This window comes from Triticum urartu, chromosome 1 (assembly GCF_003073215.2).
Source record: "Triticum urartu cultivar G1812 chromosome 1, Tu2.1, whole genome shotgun sequence".
In the NCBI taxonomy this organism is placed as follows: domain Eukaryota; kingdom Viridiplantae; phylum Streptophyta; class Magnoliopsida; order Poales; family Poaceae; genus Triticum; species Triticum urartu.
This window is the reverse complement of record NC_053022.1, coordinates 112,753,128-112,761,401: the sequence shown is the minus strand read 5'-3', so window position 1 is coordinate 112,761,401 and position 8,274 is coordinate 112,753,128. Positions and strand designations below refer to the sequence as shown.

The 8,274-nt window shown below is 43.0% G+C and overlaps 1 non-coding gene across 1 annotated transcript; it reads right to left on the bottom strand.

Moving 5' to 3' along the window:
* Positions 1-3,475: 3,475 nt before the first annotated feature.
* TRNAR-UCG lies at positions 3,476-3,549 on the bottom strand. The gene has a single exon. It is a non-coding gene; the product is annotated as a tRNA-Arg (tRNA).
* Positions 3,550-8,274: the final 4,725 nt, after the last annotated feature.

Here is an 8,274-nt window from a genome sequence, read left to right as displayed (position 1 = left end):
TACTCGGCCTCGAAAAGGAGGCGAGCCTCGCTCTCGTGAAGATGGCGGCGGCCGAATCCGTTCGCCGCCGTGCCGTCGCCTGGGAAGCGCTCGGCCATGGGTGCTGGAGACGGCGAGAGAGAGGAGAAGGAGGAACGACGACAGCGAAAGAGAGGCGAGGGAGGAACGACGACGGCGAGAGAGTACGAGTCGCCGAGTGCTCTGGAACGCGTCTTATATAGGCCAAGGCGCCGCCCGTGCGCGAGCTGCCGTGAGTACGCGTGGCGGGTGAGGGAGGGCGAGGGACGCGCGTCATCCGGTCTTCACTGCGCCGCCCGTGAGGCATCAATGGCGCAGGCTGACCGGCGCGGCAGCTTTGGCATTGATTCGCCGCGGGAAACGAGGCGATGAGGACGAGAAGGGCCGAGAAGAGGGTAGAGTCGCTGACGCGGCGGACCCGCGGCTGTTTCGCGCCAAAACAGTTCGCCCCGGCGTCCCCGGGCGCCCCCCAGCGCGCCGGGTTCGGCCTGAGTCCGCCGGCGCTGTTTTCGGCCCAAGCTGACGAAAATCGGGCTCCTGGAAACGCGACTGGGTCAATTTTTCGCCGCCGGCGCAAAAAAAAACGTCTGGAAAGGCCTTTCTGAAGACGCGGCTGGAGATGCCCTGATGGCCTGAAAGTTGAGCCTGCATTTATGATGCAGAGGCGGGGGCTAGCGCAAAGTTAAATCTGCATTTATTTATTTTTTGAAAAGAAAATGATCGGACGGGCGTGCATGGAGAGCGTGGTCTGAGCTGAGCGCGGAACTGAAGGCTCTGGGCAATGCAAAATGGAACTCTTCGAGAGCCCACGCACTGATGCGGGAGGGAGCCCCAGTTTACTGCCACCAACGAGCATCTCATTTCTCGTTTGCTGACCCTTTTGACCTGAGCTACTATCAGGATCGCTGCGGGTGTCGGCGTCAAGGAGTAGCACCCCGACTACCTCGTAGAAGACTACTGGTACCAAGACTTTTGTCACACTTGACGGTAGCTAAATACCTGTATTTTCATGATTTCTCTAGTAACCTGTGCCATGCTTTTCAGTGATAGAAATTACGTCAGGCAGTTTGTGATAATTAAGTATGTGGCTGGATATTGGTGGTGGTGGGAGTAACAGAACTAGATAAAAGTTTTAGCTGAAGAGCTAGCAATGATGTTTCATGTCATTCGTACCATGTTATTCCTTGGAAAGTCTCGTCTATCTTTATCTTATAGCGTTTTTTTTCTATTTTTTTTTCTGATTCAAATGTCAGCTTTCAACTGCTTGATATGTATGTGCAGTTTTTCACGTGAACAAGTTTTGCTTGGTGTGTATATATATTTAGCTTCAGATCTTGTCTCGTTTTATAGTTTTATCTCGCGATTCAGATCTTGTCTTCGACGGTATACTACAGAGTAAGCAGTGCAGTGTGGCTTAAACACTAGGCAAATCGTGATGCTTTACTCTCTTTTTTTTTAGGGGCTCGTGATGCTTTACTCCAATCTTATTTTGTGTAGCTGGGCTGATTCATTTATCATTTTTCTTTTGAGAAAAGGTTGATTCATTTATCTAGCGCTGTCTTGTTTTCAGCCCAACAACATGCACTTTTTCAGTTTTTTTCTTATATTTACTTATGTTTTACCCTTTTTGCCATTTCTATATTTGTTTACCTTTTATTTATTTAATTTTAATTTATATTTCCCAATTTATTTATTTATTTTGTGTCACTGTTTTCATGGTAAATTTATATGAAAAAGGTGCATGAGCAATTGTTCTACAGCCCATGAACATTTAATTTTGTACATCTGAACATATAAAAAAATTAAATATGTAAGATAAATCTTCTGAGATAAGTTTATAGTAATGAAATTTGCTTCTTAAATACATGCATATTTTCGGACCAGAATGAAGACGTAGTTTTATGTATAACACATAAAAAATACAGACATGAAATATGTTTGTGGTTCTATGTAACATTTTAATACTTGCATGAATATGTTTTTGCGTATACATGAACAAAACTAAAAGTCATATGAAACAATTTTCTTCTTCTATTGAACTAATAAGAAAATAGAATAGTCGCCAAAAATATTTAATTTTTCATGGATATGAGAATGACCAAGCGGGCGGTACAACGCCCTTAGACTTACATTAAAAAGAGCAAATGGAACGCCTCAGACACACCCGTGTTACACCCAAACTTAACACAACATTATAAAAATTGACTTAGGTCAAAGCAATATATGGGCTAAATAAAAACGGAGGGAGTACTAGTGCTCCATTGAAGACCATGTCATTGCAGCTAGGGATGGTTTGTGTAGCCTACACAATATTTAGTAGTAAATTTGTACGACTACGTAAATTTAATTATGTTTTAAGCTTAAAAAGTAGTGTTACCGATTTTCTCAAATATTACAAAGTTTGACTTAGGTCAAGACTAATATGCAGACTCAATAAAAACGGAGGAAGCACCAGTGCTCCGTTGCAGACTATGTCATTGCAGCTTACAATTTTTTTAATAGTATAAAACTGTACAATAATGTCAATTTTATTGTGTTCTAAGATTTAAAATGGTGTTTTTGATTTTCTCAAACTAAAGAACGAAAGAATGTGTCCGGCTTGTGTAGCCTAAACAATTTTTAATAATATGAAACCATAGGATTGTGTGAATTTAATTCTGTTTTAAGCTTTAAAACATTGTTTTTGATTTTTCTCTAACTAAAGGATAAAACTAATTCGACCCTACAATGTTTCAATAATATAGAATTGTACAATAATGTAAATTTAATTATGTTTTAAGCTTGATTTTCTCAAACTAAAGAACATAAAAATAGGTCTGGTTTGTGTAGCCTACAAGAAAATTAGTATTATAAAATTGTAGGATTGTGTAAGTTTAATTATGTTTTAAGCTTTTAAAATGTTGTTTTGGATTTTCTCAAACTAAAGAATAAAAAATAGATCTGGTTTGTGTAGCCTATAAAATTTTTAGTATTATGAAATTGTAGGATTGTGTAGGTTTGTGTAGCCTACAAGAAAATTAGTATTATAAAATTGTAGGATTGTGTAAGTTCAATTATGTTTTAAGCTTTTAAAATGTTGTTTTGGATTTTCTCAAACTAAAGAATAAAAAATAGATCTGGTTTGTGTAGCCTATAAAATTTTTAGTATTATGAAATTGTAGGATTGTGTAGGTTTGTGTAGCCTACAAGAAAATTAGTATTATAAAATTGTAGGATTGTGTAAGTTCAATTATGTTTTAAGCTTTTAAAATGTTGTTTTGGATTTTCTCAAACTAAAGAATAAAAAATAGATCTGGTTTGTGTAGCCTATAAAATTTTTAGTATTATGAAATTGTAGGATTGTGTAGCCTACAAAAAAATTACTATTATAAAAGTGTAGGATTGTGTAAGTTTAATTATGTTTTAAGCTTTTAAAATGTTGTTTTGGATTTTCTCAAACTAAAGAATAAAAAAACTTCAACCACAGTGGGAGTCGAACCCACGACCTTCTGATCCGAAGTCAGACGCGCTAATCCACTGCGCTATGCGGTCATCTATGTTGGAAATATGATTGTACGTTATATTATATGTTTAAATGCAAAGAAGACTTGCACAACAGGAACATGGAGCCAGTGGCCTGGACCTAGGCGATTGATTAGGTGTTCAAGGACGGGTTGGCATCGAATTTTCTACGAAGACGTACAATCGCACACACACCACTTGACATGCGGACCGTAGACATTTTTTTTTAACATCAATATAGACACAAACGCTCATATACACGCGCATATACTCACCCTTATGAATGCATACACTCACATCCTACCCCTATGAGCATTTCCAAAAAACTGAGCCGACATATCATCTTGAAATTTATGAACTTACCGCAGGCACCTCATCGTCGTCGGGAACGTCTCCTCCCACTAAATGCGCATCGCCAGAAATCCTAAAATAAATCCAGCAATAAATGCGAGCACCAGGATTTGAATTCTGATGGGCTGGGAATACCACAGTCCCTTTAATCATCCAATCACAGGTTGATTCGCCCTAGACGCATTTATATACATGTACGATAGGAAAATCACAAATCGGTGTTAGATTTAAACTAGAAAAAACTAGTATTATATATGATGCATTGGTCACCCATGTGAACTTTCTTTTTTCACCAATACGCCCATATCATTGCATTGATAGGTAGGTTGAAAGTACATGATGGGAGATCCTTCGATTTGTGCGCCTGGAGGCAAGTCGGAGGCTCCCAGGAGCAGAAGAGGGGGGGGGGGTGCTCGGCCCCATTACATCCTAGTTTACATTACATCTATTAGAGTTTGTAGCCCTTTGGCGCCGGTCTTGGCCCAGGCGCGCACGTCATCTTGAATCGCTGTGAACAGGAGATTGATGGAGGGTTGCCTATGGTCAAAGATACACGTGTTGCGGTGCTTCCAAATAGCCCAAGCGATGAGAGGGACAATCGAAGTAAGTGCCTTTCGGAGTGAGGGAGGTGCGGAGTCGGCTGCGGATCGCCACCAAGCGTAGAGGGGCCAAAGTGCGATACCAAACTTCCTTGGAGAAGGGGCAGTCTACAAGCAGGTGGTGGATGTCTCGGCTTCTTGGTCGCAGAGCACGCATCGAGGTGGGCGAGCTAAGCCTCGCTTGGTCAGTCTCTCGGTTGTCCAGCAATGATCTTGTCTGGCGAACCAGAGGAATAGCTTGGCGTCCATGGGGCCCAACTCTTCCAGGTCAATCTCCACTTGGGGTTGGCAATGGAACCATGGAACAGAGCTTTGTAGCATGATTTGGAGGAGTAGGAGCCACTGTCAGTCCACCTGTGTGAACATTTAATGAAGATGAATACCTAACAACCGGAGTTTAGTTTAATTTAGCTTAATTCAAAGTTTATTTTAATGGGATTGCTAAATCTCAGTCGACTGAGATTTGACCAAGTCTCGATCGATGTTATATACATGGGATCTTACATGAAGATTCGTGTAAACTTTTCTTTTTAGTTTTCCTTTTTTTCTTACTTACATGTTATATCACTTGACTTGGGCTTGGTTAAGTCTCAGTCGACCGAGACCTAGCCACATCCTAATTTTAAATATGATTGGTCTTTTTAGGATTAGTATGATTGAGATTTGGATTTAGAACTAAGCAGTGAAACGGTAACGACAAGAACAAACACATTTTGTAGAGAACTTGCATGCATTACTCATTTATTTACTTTGGGAAACTTCCAATTTATTCATCTTTAAACATGGTAATAGAATGAACACCGGACATAAAAATTACATCCAGATTCGTAGACCATCTAGCGATGACTAGAAGCAACGGAGCGAGTCAAAGGCGTGCCGCCATCGTCACCGCCCTTCCCTCGCCGGAGCCGGCCAAAACTTATTGTGATAGACAATCAGGAAGTCGTCATGCTAAGGCTGAAGGAAATATGCCCTAGAGGCAATAATAGAGTTGTTATTTTATATTTCCTTATATCATGATAAATATTTATTATTCATGCTAGAATTGTATTAACCGGAAACTTGATACATGTGTGGATACATAGACAAAACACCGTGTCTCTAGTAAGCCTCTACTAGACTAGCTCGTTAATCAAAAATGGTTAAGTTTTCTGACCATAGACATCTGTTGTCATTTGATGAACGGGATCACATCATTAGGGGAATTATGTGATGGACAAGATCCATCCGTTAGCTTAGCATGTTGATCGTTCAGTTTTATTGCTATTGCTTTCTTCATGTCATATACATATTCCTTTGACTATGAGATTATGCAACTCCCAGATACCGGAGGAATACCTTGTGTGCTATCAAACGTCACAACGTAACTGGGGGATTATAAAGATGCTCTACAGGTATCTCCGAAGGTGTTTGTTGGGTTGGCATAGGTCGAGATTAGGATTTGTCACTCCGAGTATCGGAGAGGTATCTCTGGGCCCTCTCGGTAATGCACATCATGATAAGCCTTGCAAGCAATGTGACTAAGGAGTTAGTTGTGGTATGATGCATTACAGAACGAGTAAAGAGACTTGCCGGTAACGAGATTGAACTAGGTATGAAGATACCGACGATCGAATCTCGGGCAAGTAACATACCGATGACAAAGGGAAGAACGTATGTTGTCATTACGGTTTGACCGATAAAGATCTTCGTAGAATATGTAGGAACAAATATGAGCATCCAGGTTCCGCTATTGGTTATTGACCGGAGAGGTGTCTCAGTCATGTCTACATAGTTCTCGAACCCGTAGGGTCCGCACGCTTAACGTTCAATGGTGATTTTGTATTATATGAGTTATGTGATTTGGTGACCGAATGTTGTTTGGAGTCCCGATTGAGATCACAGACTTGACGAGGAGTCTCCAAATGGTCGAAAGGTAAAGATTCAAATATAGGACGATAGTATTCGGACACCGGAAGTGTTCTGGGGGTACCAGGTACGTATCGGGTCACCGAAAGGGGTTTCGGACAACCCCCAACAAGCTATATGGGCCTAATGGGCCAAGAGGGGAAGCACACCAGCCACAAAGGGGCTAGTGCGTCCCCTCCATATGGGCTGGCCAAATTGGAGAAGGAAAGGGGAAGAAGGAAAGGAAAAAGGGAATAGGATTCCCTCTTCCCCTCTTCCCTTCCTACTCTGAATAGGAATAGGAAAGGGGGGAGGCCGAATTCGGAGGACCCCAAGTAGGATTCCTCCTACTTGGGGCACCCCCTTGGCTGCCTCTCCTTGTTGGGGAACGTAGTAATTTCAAAAATTCCCTACGCACACGCAAGATCATGGTGATGCATAGCAACGAGAGGGGAGAGTGTGTCCACGTACCCTCGTAGACCGAAAGCGGAAGCGTTAGCACAACGCGGTTGATGTAGTCGTACGTCTTCACGATCCGACCGATCAAGTACCGAACGTACGGCACCTCCGAGTTCAGCACACGTTCAGCCTGATGACGTCCCTTGAACTCCGATCCAGCCGAGTGTTGAGGGAGAGTTTCGTTAGCACGACGGTGTGGTGGCGATGTTGATGTTCTACCGACGCAGGGCTTCGCCTAAGCACCGCTACAGTATTATCGAGGTGGACTATGGTGGAGGGGGCACCGCACACGGCTAAGAGATCAATGATCAATTGTTGTGTCTCTAGGGTGCCCCCTGCCCCCGTATATAAAGGAGCAAGGGGGGTGCGGCCAGCCATAGGAGGAGGCGCGCAGTAGGAGTCCTACTCCTACCGGGAGTAGGACTCCCCTCCTTTTTCCTAGTTGGATTAGGACTTGGGGGGAAGGAGTGGAGGAGAAGGAAGGAAGGGGGGGCGCCGCCCCCTCTCCTTGTCCTATTCGGACTAGGGGGGAGGGGTGCGCGGCCAGCCCTTGCCTCCTCTCCTATCTTCCACCTAGGCCCACTAAGGCCCATTTGATTCCCGGGGGGTTCCGGTAACCTCCCGGTACTCCGGTAAAATCCTGATTTTACCCGGAACACTTCCGATATCCAAACACAGGCTTCCAATATATCAATCTTCATGTCTCGACCATTTAGAGACCCCTCGTCATGTCCGTGATCACATCCGGGACTCCGAACAACCTTCGGTACATCAAAACACATAAACTCATAATAAAACTGTCATCGTAACGTTAAGCGTGCGGACCCTACGGGTTCGAGAACTATGTCGACATGACCGAGACACGTCTCCAGTCAATAACCAATAATGGAACCTGGATGCTCATATTGGCTCCTACATATTCTACGAAGATCTTTATCGGTCAGACCGCATAACAACATACGTTATTCCCTTTGTCATCGGTATGTTACTTTCCCGAGATTCGATCGTCGGTATCTCAATACCTAGTTCAATCTCGTTACCGGCAAGTCTCTTTACTCGTTCCGTAATACATCATCCCGCAACTAACTCATTAGCTGCAATGCTTGAAAGGCTTAAGTGATGTGCATTACCGAGAGGGCCCAGAGATACCTCTCCGACAATCAGAGTGACAAATCCTAATCTCGAAATACACCAACCCAACAAGTACCTTCGGAGACACCTGTAGAGCACCTTTATAATCACTCAGTTACGTTGTGACGTTTGGTAGGACACAAAGTGTTCCTCCGGTAAACGGGAGTTGCATAATCTCATAGTCATAGGAACATGTATAAGTCATGAAGAAAGCAATAGCAACATACTAAACGATCGTGTGCTAAGCTAACGGAATGGGTCATGTCAATCATATCATTCTCCTAATGATGTGATCCCGTTAATCAAATGACAACTCATGTCTATGGTT